The sequence below is a fragment of the Urocitellus parryii genome, chromosome 5, assembly GCF_045843805.1.
Source record: "Urocitellus parryii isolate mUroPar1 chromosome 5, mUroPar1.hap1, whole genome shotgun sequence".
In the NCBI taxonomy this organism is placed as follows: Eukaryota; Metazoa; Chordata; class Mammalia; order Rodentia; family Sciuridae; genus Urocitellus; species Urocitellus parryii.
The window spans coordinates 14,216,277-14,231,865 of record NC_135535.1 but is presented as its reverse complement, the minus strand read 5'-3'; the positions used below and the strand labels follow the sequence as shown (position 1 = coordinate 14,231,865).

Below are 15,589 nucleotides of genomic sequence, written 5' to 3'. Positions count from 1 at the left end.
ATACTTCACGTCTTTATTGAAATGCTCTGTTACTGGACAGCCCTCCCTGGCCACTGTTCTAAAGGAGGTGCTTCCCACTGTTCAGTATCCTGAACTCTTCCTTCATGCGCTAGTCACCAGTTACATTTAGATATTCATTTCTCTGCTCTCCTATAGGTGTTCTGAAGGCAGGAAACGGCTTGTTTTGCTACCACTGTGGCTCCTGGCTCCACACAAGACCCAGCACACGGCAGACACCCTGAGGGCAGCATTGTGAGTCACATTTCCATTGCTGTGACAAAATACCCGAGATAAATAGCTTTAAATAGCTTTATTTTGGAACATAACTAGTAGTTTCAGAGGTTTTGAAGTGGGCACCCCCTTTCTCCACAGAAAAGCCCTCTTCACCAGGGCTGATTTTAGGACTGTCAGCAAGAGTCTCTGCGAAAGAGTCCACTGTAGATCAACTTCCTATTTTCCTGTCGCTCTGTTTACTTGGCCACTGGCCGAGAAGATACCAGCCCTCCAGGTGCTGGACACCCCCTTAGTAGTTTTTCACAAACGTATCCAGTACAGTACTTTGAAGAAATGTGCAAACCAGGCCTCTGGCCTTGAGCTGGGCTTCACAGAGCTGTCTACATTGTTAAGATAAGTTACAACTGGGCTCCATGGTAACAGCGGGCAGGGGAGGGAAGAAGGGGAGAAGAAGCGCTCCCCTTCTCAGGTGTGGTCCTTGAAGGGTTAACTTGCCCAGAACAGTGAGAGAAAAAGCTGCTTTGATGTGAACTTCTGCAGACTGTGAGCTTCTGAGCCCCTCCCCTTACATGTTGGGTATAAAACTCTGAAACTCCCTGAACTCGGGGTTCAGGGGATTGATTGGTTACAGCAAAAGCTGTGCCCTCTGAACCTGGCTGCAGCCAAACAAAACTGTCTCCTGCTGTCTTGGTGCCCTGCCTCGTCTGTGCCTGCAACAGTTTCAGTTCGCGGTCAGCTGACGCAGGGCCTTTGGGCCAGTGGCAAGGCAGGACAACACGGCGGGAGCCTGTGGAGCCGTTGCTCACCTCCCAGGGCCCAGGAGGTGAGAAAGGAAGAGGAGGCCCTGTCTGAACGTCCCCGCAAGGGCACGCCCAGTGGCCCCCAGTTCCACCACCTCCCTCCGGCGTCTCAGGCTGCAGACGAGCTCTTTGGCGCCTGGGCCTCTGGGGGACACGCCAGGTGTGAGCTCTAGCCAGGGCGTTTGGTGACTGTGCGTCAGACGGAGCCTCCCAGGACAGGAGGGGTGTCCTGAGCAGAGAGTCAGAAGGAGCCCGGGTGGCGTTACATGTTGTCCCCATGCAGAGTCTGGTAAGGCCGGCTCCAGTGGAAGGTTTCTTGGGGAGAGCTGTGACTTTGGGTGAGGGAGGACGCATGGGGAGTGACAAGCTTGTGAGGGACCCAGTCACCAAAGGTGAGAGTGGGGACAGTATTTGAGGTCACCGGACAGCTATGGAGGGTTTGGGCACATGGGACAGCCGCCCACAAAGCAGGCTCAGGAGGCTTCTTCTGCCAGAGTTGGGAGCCAAGCCGGCCTCGGGGCGCGGTGGGGAGGGGGCGCCTGCTCTTTTGTTCCCATTTTATATGAAGGAGCGTGAAGGCCAAGGGGGCGGAGTTTCCTGCCTAAAGTCTCAGCAGGAAGCCGCGGAGCCGGGCTGCACCAGAGTCCCCATCCCGCCCCTGACGCTCCTGGCTCCCGTGGGCCCAGACTGTGCCCTCTGGACTTGGCTGGAGTGGGGACACTGGGGACAGACTGGCCACTGGTGACCGAGTAAGGCAGGGTGGGGTGGCCGCAGCTCCGCACAGGCCCCTCCAGAGAGTGGAGCAGCCCCACGGCTGCCCTGTGGACTCTGCCCTGGTCGGGAGCATGGGACAGACTCCTCGGAATCTTAAGGTTGCAAGGGAAGAAACTCGGGTCACGAGGGAGGATGCCCTTTCCAGTCCTTTCATGTTGTGACAGATCTACAAAATACCACCTGGTCACGTGGCGGACAAAGTAGGTCAAGATGAAACTTCTGTCCATGGCCTCCAGGGCTTTGTGGGGTCTGGCCTCTGCCTTCTTCCCAGGCTCCGTCCTTCCCACGCTCCTCCATTGGCCTCTCTCTGCCCGGCCTCGCTGGCTTCCTTCCACACCCTGATAGTCATCTGCTCCCTGTGGGCACAGGGCCTTTGCATGTGCTCTTCTTGTTTCCTGGAAGGCAGTCCTGCTCCTCTTCATTGAGTCAACTCTTACCCTCACTCAGGTCACAGCTCCAATGTCCCTGCCTGGGTCACCTCTCTCCTGCTTGGCACTTCCATCGTTTGGATTCATTGGTGTGCTCGATCCACAAGTGTCTGAGGCCCTCCCTAGGCTGCAGGCATTCTGAGAAGCTGTGGGTCTCAGATCCTGTTGCTCAGGAGGGACCCTCAGGCCCCTGCTGAGCTGCAGACCCGCCTCCTGGCCTGGCCTGGCCGCCAGGTGGTCCTGCACCGGCTACTCCACACCTCTGACTCCACATTTCCAAACAACTTCAAGAACTTCAAGAACATTCTCCCACCTGGGTTCCCACCTCAGGCAGTGGTCCCACCCCCACCGGGTGCCCAAGATAGATATCCTGCCTCCTCCTCCATCTCAGTCCTCGCCCAGCCCCGGGTCTGGCACGCAGGCGGCCCCGGGGCTGTCTGCTGAGCCAACTCCACGGGCTTCCTGCCCGGCGGCAGGCTCTCTGCCCCTGGAATTCCACCTGGGAACCCTCCATCACCTCTGCCTCCTCAGTGTCTTGGAAAAATACCGGCAGCATATTTAGAATAATCAAGCTGAACCTGCCCACCAAAGAGCAAACATTCCTTTCTCTTAGGTTTCCTGTTTCCCTGAGAAGCGGACTCATCAGGAATAAACAACCTGATAGTATTTGTCTGTAAATAGGCTTTTCTGGTTCTTGCCTGCGTGATGTTTATGGTGTGGAAATGCTCAGGGGGCCAGCCTTTCTCCCACGAGGACCCTCCTGAGGGATGCGGACAATATCCTCATGGGGGGCTGAATGACCCTGAGTGGCAGGCTGCAGAGACCCCCCTGGTCCAAGCATGAGAGCCATAGGATCTCGAATTTCCTGGGTTTTCCATCATAATGTGCAGTATGTATTTTTTTTGTACCAGGGACTGAACTCAGGCACTTGACCACTGAGCCACATCCCCGGCCCTATTCTGTATTTTATTTAGAGACAGGGTCACACTGAGTTGCTTAAGGCCTCACTTTTGCTGAGGCTGGCTTTGAACTTGTGAACCTCCTGCCTCGGCCTCCAAAGCCATTGGGATTATAAAGTAGGAGTACCTTGATAGGAACATTCCAGAACCATCTCTAGGTGGAGAAAGTGCCCTTTGCCATTCGGGTGATCCTTAATATGGGCCCTTACAAGCCTCTTCTTGGTGGCTTCAGGAAATAGCCAATCATAACCGTGCTACTCCAGCACCCGGTTCTGGGCTTCAGTTTACGTTCCCGCATACAATGTCCTAAGATCATAGCACCGAGGTGGAAAGGTGGACATGGCGTTTTGGACGGCAAACACTGCTTCCCCGGGGCATAGGCAGAGGACATGGCCCTGGTCTGGATCAGGGAAACTGTTTGCAGAGTGCCCTGGGATGAGTGGAAGAGTGACCACAGGCTGGGAGCCGGTGGACCTGTGTCTAGGCACCACTGGTGGCCTCCTATGCACCCCCCCACCAACGTGCTGAGCCTCTTGGGTCTCCGTCAGGGGTGAGCACTGCAGCGCAGGACACCACTGTCAAGATGAGAGTCTGTGTGTGAAGCACATGTGACACTTATGTGGATCCTGGAAAGAAGTTCTTTGGGATTAACTTAAAATGACATTCACTTAAAATCCATCTGAATAACCCCCAATTACCACTTGCTTCAGTTATGGATATTTTTTTTAAATAAAAGATTTTCTTTTTCTTACTGCTGTTTCTTATAAAAATCTGATTTGAAATTATTTGAAAACGTACCAGTTCATGGATATAATGGATTTATCTGACATTCCTTACCTGCAGAATGGTTCTAGATGCATTTCCTACGTACAGTGATACCCAGACTCTCACCGTGACACCCCGCCTGGTTTTTATCCTGTAAACCTTGGGTAATCTTTTATTTAATACCATGACTTCTGATTTCTACGTTTTAGTGATACTGCCTGAATTTTCTTTTTAAATAAAAGCTTTCCTGAGATAGAACTCACATACCATAGAATCCACCCTTGTAACGTGCACCATGAGAGCCGGGCACAGCGCTGCCCGCCTGTAATCCCAGAGATTTAGGAGGCCGAGGCAGGAGGATGGCAAGTTCAAAGCCAGACTCAGCAACTCAGTGAGGCCCTAAGCAACTTAATGAGACCTGATCTCAAAAAAAAAAAAAAAAAAAAAAAAAAAAGCACCATTTGTTGTTTATATTCTACTCACAGAATCGAACCACCATCGCCACTATCTAAATCCAGGACATTTCCATCAGTCAGAAAGAAACCCTGTCACCAGGGCCGGTCACTCCTCATTCCTGCCTCCCGCCAGCCCCTGACAACACCGACCCACTTTCTGTCTCTGGATGTGCTGATCCCCGACATTTCCTGCACTCGGAGCCGCCCCTGTGCTCCTGCCGGTGACGGGCTCCTGGGCGCGGGCTTTCAGGATTCCTCTGTGCTGAGCAGCCATCAGTGCTTTGCTCCTTTTTATTGCTGCATAATCCGTTGTATGAATGGTGTTTGATTTTTAAGTGTATTTTTAAATCAATTAATCAATCAGTTAATTGATTTGCTTTTGTGGCACTAGTGACCAAGCCCAGGCTCTTGCAAGTGCTGGGCACAGGAGTTGCACCCCGGCCCCAACATAACAGTGAGTCCATTGATGGGATTTCTTGCGTCTGCAGACCCTGAGGGCAAGTCCCTGGAGGTCTCTAAACTGTGGTGCATCCTTTGACAACATCCTAGATGAGACATCATTAGCCCCTCTGACTTCCCCTCTGGGCAGGAGGCGGGTTTTGCTGGCTGATTCCGGCTGGAGGGACGGCATCCAAACCCGATCTTGACTATCTCTGCTTTCAGCTCCTTCTTAATGAACCCCGTCATCCCATGAATGAGCTGATACGGGGACAGGGTCAGAGGGAAGGATGTTTCAGGCCTGACGCAATAATCAATGTGTGTTTGGTTTCTGCTTCCATCTCCTGACACAGAGCTCCCTAGACCCTGTCACCCCTGAGTGACAGGGATGCTTGGAGCATCTTCTGTTCCAATGGCCGCCTCCTGGATAGCTCAGGTGGGCGCTGGTCTCCGATGGACCAAGCCATGATTAGAATCCGGGAGCTTCAGCCCTGCCTCCATCCTTCAGCCCCGCCTCCATCCCTCAACCCCGCCTCCATCCCTCAACCCCGCCTCCATCCCTCAGCCTCGCCTCCATCCCTCAGCCCCGCCTCCATCCCTCAGCCCCGCCTCCATCCTTCAGCCCCGCCTCCATCCTTCAGCCCCGCCTCCATCCTTCAGCCCTGCCTCCATCCCTCAGCCCCGCCTCCATCCTTCAGCCCCGCCTCCATCCCTCAGCCCCGCCTCCATCCTTCAGCCCCGCCTCCATCCTTCAGCCCCGCCTCCATCCCTCAGCCCCGCCTCCATCCTTCAGCCCCGCCTCCATCCTTGAGTGGAGAGGGTCTGAGCCTGAGTGGGTCACCCATCGTGCTACGTGTAGTGACCTCCAGGAAAAATCCCTCAGCTGTGGGGTTCAGAGGGCTTTGGTGAACGCACCCTGTGCCGGGAGGGTGGAACACTCCCATGTCCCGGGGGCAGGAGCCTGGGACCCTCACGGACCTCACTCTGTGCACCTCTTTATCGGGCCATCCTTTGTTCACTCTGCAGTGTCCCCTGTCATAAGCCAGGATGGCGTTAGCGTCGTATGGGCTATGGGTATTGTTTTTGTTAACCCAACATGATTCCTGTAACTGCAGCTGTCTTCCTCCATCACTTTTGGAGGGAGAACCTGAGCCAGGAAGAATCTGGGGTCCCGTGTTAGAGGTGGGCAGGGACTGGATGGGCTGTATCTGCAGCAGATGGTCATGTGTGGGCATCAGGAAGGGACATCCAGAGAGATGGCTCTGAGCCCAAAGAGAATGATGGACCAGGGCCCCTCTGGCTCTCTCCTGGGCTCCGGGGGTCAGGCAGCTCTGCTTATATGGCAGAGTGATACGACGATTCCTCCAGGGTTACTCAGCCACCCAGACCCCCGACTCTTCCTCATCATACTGTACCAGCCCCACCCGATGCCCCAATCCGCACAACAGAGCGACTTCATGGCACAGAGGAAGAAACAGAGGCCCCCAGAGCAGAGGCGGGGCAGGGTGGAGTTCAGGTTCACACCCTCCCCTGGCGGGTCAGGCTGCTCTCTTAGACATTTCAGGAGAAGTGAGGGTGGAGGGCGGTGCCTCCCTGTATAAATAAGAAAATGTAGGGGGAGGTCCCAAAACGAATTTGCAAAACCCAGACTTCAACTTAGGGGTCAGGGCCCTGGGAGTCCAGCGTCCCCTGCAGCCAGTCTTGACCTAAAACGAGTGCTACCGAGCACACGCCAGGCACCCTGGAAGCCGCCTGCTGCCCGGGTCCCCCCACAGTGCCTGGAGGACTAAGGGTAGGGGGTGGGGCATGCGCAGGGCCCGGGTCCCAGCCCGCTCTGCCTCCGGGAGCCTTTCAATCTGCAAACGGCGCGAATGTGGGAACAGTGCTGTCCAGTGGGGAGAGCAGCTGTGGGGAGGGGGACAGCTGTGGAGCAGGGACTGGACTTGGGGTACTAGAGGATAGACGTGTCCTCAGAGGCCGGCCCCGGGGGGTTAAACAGAAATAGGACGGTGTTCAAAGACGGGGACAGTCATTCGCGCCTTGTATGTGGGGCTGGGGGTGAGTGGGGTCCAGGCTCACCTTCCCCTCCCTCCGGCCGACCTGGCCCGGGGCTGGGCAGACAGTGCAGCCCTGGAGGCAGGAGCATGCTGGTGGGCGGGCTCCCCCACACAAGGGGACCAGAGGTCACCAGGGCCTGGCTCTGGGCATTCCAGAGGGGTCTGGGCCAGCTGCAGGGGAGCAAGGCCAGGGTTGGAGGGGGCACCCAGGGGCCTGCTCTCCTTCACAGGGAAGCAGGAGGTGAGGGTGGGCAGGAGCCGGGGCAGCATGGCAGCATCTGGTCCCCATCTACCACTGTGGGGCCTGTGACTCAGGACCAGAGGGGACCTTTCAGAAACTACCAGGACATGGCAGAGGTGGGGCTTTGTGACCAAGGGCAGTGTGTGTCTGTCTAAAGAGGCCCGGTTCAGAGAGGATTGCTGCTTGGTGTGGTGGTGCACGTGGGTAATCCCAGGAACTCTGGAGGCTGAGGCAGGAGGATCTCCAGTTCAAGGCCAGCCTCAGCAACTCAGTGAGGTCCTAAGCAACTCAGCAAGACCCTGACTCTAAATAAAATATTAAAAAGAGATGGGGAGGTGGCTCAGTGGTTAAGCGCCCCTGCGTTTAATCCCCGTTACCAAAAAAAAAGGAATTGCTGCTGACACTGATGTGGGAGGCCACAGTTGTCCCTGTTCTCCGAGTGGCCGGCTCTGCCCCAGCAGCAGAGACATGGCCTCTGATCCACACCAGGCCCCATCACAGTGCCTGGACCTGATTCCCAGCCAGGACCCGAGACTGAACTCAGCAACGTGTCCAGGTGACCCTGTCGACAGAAGCTGTGCCTTGGAGCCGGACGGCCTCTCACACTGGCCCTGAGGGGCACAGAAAAGACCCAGGCTCTTTCCTGAAAAGCCTCCCGGGCTGGTGGGGTCAGCAGATACTTTCATGAAAGAGTTCAACTTCGTGAGGTCGACACTTAAGAGATTTATGACGAAACACTCTAGGAACAAAGAACAGCGAGTGGGGACCATCGCTTATTGACACCGTGTGGACAATGTGTCATTTACAGTGGGTTTTGCAGGTCAAGTAGGAGTTTGCCAAGTAGAGAAAAGCATGTTCCAAGGGGAAGTACTCATAGGATACAAGGCAGAAAGGTGCGAAGTTTCCTGGAGGATCCAGGAAATGTCAGGGTAACCACAGGACCGGGAGGGGGGTGGAGGGCGAGCCTGGGAGGGCGGCTGGCCAGGGTCATGTTCAAGAAGGATCTCAGATTAGATCTCCATTGCTCTGTGCAAAGGAGGCACACTGTACTTTGTGTGTGCGTGCGTGTGCGTGCGTGTGAGTGTGTGGGCGTGTGTGAGGATAACCACAAATTTGGTTATCCTGTCTTGGTTGTTTGTTTTCCCCTCAAATTCAGAACCCCCAAAGATGAAGACCCGCCCTCACCTTTCAGGGTCGCATGCTGAAGGATTCTCCCATGGAAGGACAGAATGTCCTGGGTCTGTTTTACAACAGTCCAGCGCTGGCTGGGCGGGAAGCCAGCCAGGTGTGCGGGGACAGTGTTGGGCCTGCCTGGGAGCCGGGCCCCGGGCACATGGGAATTCCTCACGTCCCTCTCTGTGTCCTTCGGCATAGTGTTGGGACATTTCCCTCGTGACTGGAATCTTCTGGAGGGACACCCTCACTCTGCACGGTCCCAGGGAGTGACAGGGAGGGGGACCCTGGGCCTGAGAAGCACATGGGAGCCAAATTGTAAAAGACCTCATAATCTCTCCTGAGAGGTTTGGACTGGATCCTGGGCATGGTCGGAAGCCCAGCAAGGAATTTGTAGAAGGGGGATGCCACCGTTCTGAGTCTCCCTGGGGAAAGACCAGCTCTGGCCGCAGCCTGGAGGGAGGAGGGGGAGGGAGTGGGGGGAGGGGCTGTGCACAGGTCTGACCTGCCTTCTGCAAACTATCCCTAGGTGGCATCACGGCCAAGGTCACGGGCAGCCAAGGGACAGGAGGGAGAGAGAGAGAGAGACAAGCAAGCAAGACCTCTTTACCGTGGGCCCCAGCATCACGCTGTCCAGGACACTTTTCACAAGAGGCGATCCCTAGTGCCAAGAGGTCAGTGTGGTGCCTGACCGAGGGTCGCCCTGGCTGGATGAGGGGCAGCCAGGCGTTCCCCAAGCCTGCAGGACGCCTGGCCGACGGCTGGGTGGAGAGTGAGCGGCACGGGCTCCTGCTCACTGAATCTCTGCCGCAGTGGAGGACACCAGCCCAGCGCCTGACCCGGGGGCGGAGGAGCCCTCGATGAATGTCCGTGGGCTCAAGTGAATCGACGTGAAAACGTCGGTTTCCAAGCCCAGCGAGAGGGCCGCGGTCTCCTTGAGGAAAGAGCAATTTCCTCTCGGCCAGAGCTTCCAGAAGGGCAGGGCTCTCCAGGCTGAAAGGAGCTGGGACACCAGACCAGGCTCAGGGTCTGCCACCACCACTCAGCCCTGACACTCACGGCTCTGTTCTTCTCTGGTTCCTTGAAGTGGGGCTTCCTCCATTTCAGATGGATGGTGTGTGTGTGTGTGTGTGTGTGTGTGTGTGTGTGTGTGTGTTTATTTCCATCTAAAAAAAGCTTCTAGATGCTTTTAAATTAGGCAAATGAGTAAGGGCCATGCTCATTTCCCCCCCTTTTCATTTTGAAGATGTGTGTCGTGCCAAAAGGCCTCTGGACGGAATGTTCAGAGGCGGCAGAATAGAACAAGAGACGCTGCCAACCTCCTAAATCACTCACCAGACAGGACAATCTCAGCCCCTGGGACTGAGCGACCCCTGGGCCAGCGCCACAGCCGAGTCCCCAATAAATGGAAGGATGCCTCAGAGCCTGCGGTCCCGGCGGGAAAGGAAGGCCCACCTTGAGGAGCCGGTGGTTCCAAGTGGACCACAACCCCATGAGCTCACTGCTCTGAGAAGTGCCTAGTGATGAAGGAAACGGGGTCCCAATCTACAAAATCTCAGAGAGTGGGCTCGATGCCAGTATTTCTTCTCTGAATCTCAGTTTACACCTTGGTCAAATGGGTCTAATCGAGGGACTGCCTAAGAAGAGAGAGGGCTCTCACTGCAGGGAAGCCTACCTATAAGCACCTCTCTGCTGGTCCTGAGCCTTGATATTCAAAGTTTGGTTGCAGGAGCAGCCGCGCCAGCATCAGTTAGACTCTTGCTAGAAATGAGATAGAACCACCCCAGAACAACTGCTCAGATTCTGTGTCTTAACCAGACGCTCCGGTGATTCCTTGCAGGTTAGGGTTTTCCAGTGCTGCCCTGCCTGACCACATGACCACTGCAGTGGACTCGAAGGATAAAAGGATAGCAATTCCTTGAATGACTTCTAGATCTGAAATACTGAGCAGTTCCAAGCCTGCTAAGCCCCGGGTGTATGGTGTGTTTTCAGTCTTGTGATCTCACACTTCAGTTTTCTTTTACAAAGTGGAGGCAATCCTTCCCCCCTTTGTACCTTACTTATAGTAACTAGGAAGGCAGGGTGAAGTGGAGATCCAGGTCTGTTCACTGGAAATGGGGCCCTGTCCCTGGGCTCGGCCTCCTGGGCCTCAGTTTCTTCCTCTGTGCCATGAAGTGGCTGCGTGGTGCTGACGGGTTGCTGTGTCTGTACTCAACTTCACCCAGCCAGGAGATGGCAGGGCAAAGGCAGGCCTGTGATCGTCCAGAGTTCTGGACTCAGAGCAGCCTCACCTGCTGGGCCTCCGTGACTCCCCTCCAGAGAGGGCAGAGCCAGGTCTGGAGGCACAGGGCTGGGCTGGATCTGAGCCCCACAGAGGGCTCTGTGTGCTTATAGTCCGCACAGCTGGGCTGGATTAGTCCAGCTTGCTAAATAGCTTTGGAGACCAGCAGGCTGGAAAAGTCCACTTTGTCCAGCAGAATGCCCAGGGGCCCCGCCCACACGCATCAGTGTCCCCTGCCTGGCTCCCCAGCCGCGACCTCTCTGTTTCATGGCCCATTTCCACTTCCTTCTCTGGGCCTCCACTGAATAAAAAAAAAAGTCTCTTGGCATGTTCTCCCCCCAGCCCTGTCCTGACCCCTCTCAGACTCTCACAAGACGCCACAGAAGGAGCCACAGGACGGAGGAGTCCTCTCAGGCCTGCTTCCCCGAGTTCCCTGTGTCACCTGGTGAGGCCCACCTGTGCCGACTTGAGCCCCGTGGCTCGAGGAAGGTGGAGGCTGCATTGGCGCCACTAGCCAAGCCCAGGCTGCCTCATTCCCCAGGGTGGCCCTCAAGGTGGCCAGGTGGTGGCCTCAGAGGAGGGCAGCTGGAGCATGTTTTCTCACAGCCACACTCCGCTTAACATTCCGGAAGGTCAGAGCAGGGAGGGACTTACGGACCAGCTAGTCTGCAAGGTCCTGCTCTTGGACTCCCGGTCGGGCTGCCCTGGCTCTGGAACTTCAGGAACAGGAATCAAAATGGCCCTGTGGGCAGGAACTTGACAGGGCTGCGGGGAGCACTCCCGGCTCCCTGTGTCCTAAGGGGGCTAAGAGGCTCCCCCTAGAAGTTCCAAACGCTGGCGGTTTCTCGTTTGCCGTGTGTGTTTGTCCTAGGGGAAACCGAGGCCCATGGAGGGAAGTGACCGGCTCAAGGTCCTGGCCAGGATTGAGCTCGGCTGAGAGCACATCAGAAGTGCAGCCAGGGTGGGGGGGGTCGTCCCCTGAACACCTCTCCCTGGGGAGGGGCCTCTGTGGGTGCTCTCAGGCTGTGGACCCCACAGCTGTTAAGAGGGGGTCCAGGGCTTCAGGGGAGGGACTGTGAAGGTGAGACTGTGGGCCAGGGGCGGGAGCAGAAGGTGGCCACAGGTGGTCAACTAACCGATTTCCCCCCAGTGCTGGGGATCAAACTTGAGACTCGTGCCTGCCAGGGAGTGCTCCGTCACAGTCTGGAGATGAGGTGTCCCCTCAAAAAACTCTTGTGTGAGATAATGTAGGAATGCTCCAGGTGAAAGGGTTCCATTGTGAGTGTTGTAACCTCGTCAGCGGATTAATCCTAATCAGTGGATTAATCCACATATATGGGTTCACTGGACAGTCACCTGAGGCGGGTACGGTGTGTCTGGAGGAGGTGGGTCACTGGGGTTTATATTTGGTTCCTGGTCAACAGACCACCCTCGGCCTCCTGGCCACCATGTCCTGGGCTGCCTCCCTCTGCCACGCTCCTTCTGCCATGATGTCTGCTTCACCTTGGGCCCAGAGCTATGGAGAGGACCGACCACGGACTGAATCTCTGAAACCATGAACCAACATAAACTTTCCCTCCTTCTCTATTGTTCTTGTTGGGTCTTTCGGTCCCGGCGATGAAAAATGGACTCAAACAGGCTCTACCACTAAGCTCCACCCGCAGCCCAAAGAAAAGGTCTTTTAAAATATGGAATGTGTACCTCCAACCCTACCTGCCCACCCAGCGGGCCACCTGGGCCAACCGGGATATGCCCCTGGGTCCCCGGATACGGGCATATTCTGTTCTTTACTTCCTCCTCCATCCAGCCAAGACTGACGGATTTGTTAATTCTGCCCCAGACGCCAGGGATACAGCACTGAACCAGGCCCCTGCCTCCTTGGAACTGACTCAGATGGAGAAGAATGGTGACATTTCCATGGCAGAGGGACTGCGGTGCAGGGTGGGGTGGCACAGCTCTGTCGGGAGACTCTTTGGAGGTGTCCCGCCCTCCCTAAGAGCGGGTCTGCCGGGAAGAGGTGACTCTGGTGCTCATTTGTTTGGGATTGGATGTTCTTCCTCCTGACAGGGTCCCCGAGGTCTTCCTGACTCCAAGGACACTGCCACCTCCCGGCTCATAACAAATGACACTCAGGAGCAGGCCAGCCCTCCCGCTCGGTGAGGCAACCCTGGGAGGCCCTCGCCAAGATCAACTGTTTGGCCTTCTGCCTTGAGAGCTGATCCTCTTCCGAGTCTGATGATTGCTTTTCTGAAACGCAGGCACAATGACATCATCGCCCCCTCCCTGGCTCGGGGATCTGATGGTCAGCATGAAGTCAGGTTTGGAGAGGTGCCTGTTCTTTGCCAATGCCCTGGGAGGCCTGGGGCGGGGGCCCTGGAGTGAAGCAGGCTTTGCGGGGGAGGTCCCCAGAGACTGGGAGGGGGTTTGCTTTCAGATCTGTCACCGGCATCTGGGTCTGCCCCTGGGTGCACGGGGACGCAGCCTGGTGGCGGGGCAGAGCTGACACTTCGTGGAGACGCAGCGGCCTGGTTTGGCTGAATGGTATTGGGATATTTCCAGTGTTACTGGGAACCATCTGTGGGGTGCCTTCCTGTCACTCCAGCTCCCCGGCCTCTCCCCTGGGCCGTCTCTAAACAGATCCAACCGCCCAGCCACCTCAGGGACCTGTCCAGCCGCCCTCTGCTCATGGGTGTCCGCTGGGTGAACAGTTCGGCCATCCCCCCAGGACAAGGGGTGACACTGTGAGGACTCAGGCAGGCCCGTTGGTGTGGGGCACCTGCCGCCAGACACTGTCATGTGAGAGAGGGGAGGCTACGTCCTGGGCTCCCAGGTCAAGGCCAGTGGACAGGAATCCCCTCTTGCCACCGCGGGGCCGTGGCCGTGCATCAGCAAGGGTTCCTTCGTTTGCCAGAGGCTGGGAGACCTCAGGGGTCTTTAGTCCTGCCCACCCGTGGCAGGAGAGGAACCTATAGCTCAGAACGAGGTCACTTGCTCCTGTCCTGTAGCAGACCGGCAGCCCGCCTGAGCTTCCCGACTGTCCCCTCTACACGGCACCCGAGGTGAGAAAAGAACTTGACGTGAAAGACCCCAGAGATGTTCCAGCCATTTCTCGAACCCCTCCCCTCTGCCTCTCTGCACCGGGTCACTGAGTCAGCACACCCGACAGTTCCTCGAGTTTGAGTGGGTTTTTTTTTTTTTTTTTCAGATTTTTGAACTTGTTGTATTTTGTCCACGTTTCTTTTTTTTTTTTTTTTTTTTTTTATTGGTCGTTCATAACATTACATAGTTCTTAATACATCATATTACACGGTTTGGTTCACGTGGATTATGAACTCCCGCTTTTACCCCGTATACAAATTGCTGTATCACATCAGTTACCCTTCCATTGATTGACATATTGCCTTTCTAGTGTCTGATGTATTCTGCTGTCTGTCCTATTGTCTACTATCCCCCTCCCCTCCCCTCCCCTCCCCTCCCCTTTTCTCTCTCTACCCCTTCTACTGTAAATCATGTCTTCCATTTGTATTCTCTTGACTTACCCCTCCTTTCCTCTTATATGACATTTTGTATAACCCTGAGGATTGCCTTCCATTTCCATGCAATTTCCCTTCTCACTCCTTTCCCTCCCACCTCTCATCCCTGTTTAATGTAAATCTTCTTCTCAAGCTCTTCGTCCCTACCCTGTCCTTGTTTACTCCCCTTATATCAAAGGAGTCATTTGGTATTTGTTTTTTAAAGATTGACTAGCTTCACTTAGCATAATCTGCTCTAATGCCATCCATTTCCCTCCAAATTCTATGATTTTGTCATTTTTAATGCAGAATAATACTCCATAGTATATAAATGCCACATTCAGCCTAGATGCCCTTCAATAGATGAATTGAGTGGGTTTTAGAGCCAACCTCAGTCAGGGTTGGGGGCAGGGCTCAGTCTCACACTGTGACTCAGACCCCTCCCCCCATGGCGGTCTCCATCCGGCAGCCCACAGGCCAGCTGTGGCCCGCAGACCGGTTTCACTGGGACCCCCGAGAGTTGCTGGGTTCTGGCTGAACAGCTGGCCGACCTTCACAAAGGGGGAGATCTCACACGGAACCTTCTCTTAACGAGCCACCGGTGTGCCCCATTCCTCCAGGCAGGGCCACCGGTGTGCCCCATTCCTCCAGGCAGGGCCACCCGTGTGCCCCATTCCTCCAGGCAGGGCCAGCTTCTTGTGGCTGGGACACATGCCCCAGTTTGTCCCCTTCCACCCCTTCTTGCTAGCTGCCCTCGGTCGTTCACTGGCCAGGAGGCACCCGAGTGGCTGGCCGCGGCTTTCTGGTGGCCTTCCTTGGGCGGGCGCTGTGTGTCCTGGACGGAGTCAGGCCCACAGAGCCCCTGGGGTCCTTCTTCAGGCGCTCAGGCCCTTTAGGGCCAGGGAGAGGTTCAGGCCTCAGGACGGTCTCAGGACAGTCTCAGGACTGTTGTCAATCGACGGTGACGCTGGACCGCTGGCTGGGATGTTGGACACCCCCCCACCTCTGTGCCCATCCACAGTGCCCTTCTCTCTCCAGCCAGGCTGCCCGGGCGGACACTCCCCAGCTGGGCTGGGCCTGGCTATTCTCTCAGGCAGGTGTTTTCTGAGCCCCTGGATGGGCACGGCAGGGGGCTGGCTTCACCCAGGAGGGAGACAGAGTCTCAGAAGACATAAGTCTCGGGCAAATACGTCTTTTGAAAGCTTCCAAAAAGGACGGGCAGTTCACAGCTACGGGAGCAGGGAGGAGCCAGGGCAGGCTTCCTGGAGGGGGAGGTGTGTGCGGTGGGCCTTGAAGTTGACCATGAGCTTCAGGGATGAGAATCGGGAGGGGGAGGCAGGGGAGCGGGCTCCAGGCAGGCAGAGGGAGGAAAGGCTGGTGGAGGCCGGGGGTGGGAGGAGGCGTGTGCTGAGTGTGGCTGGCCCACAGAGGCAGGGGGATGGCATTTCAGACACGGCCCCCGTAGGAGCTGG

At 56.1% G+C, this 15,589-nt stretch overlaps 1 protein-coding gene across 2 annotated transcripts in view; it reads right to left on the bottom strand.

The window, feature by feature from the left end:
• Syn3 (synapsin III) overlaps positions 1–15,589 on the bottom strand; it is a 378,592-nt gene that overhangs the window by 61,560 nt on the left and 301,443 nt on the right. The gene's annotated exons all lie outside the window — the stretch shown is intronic.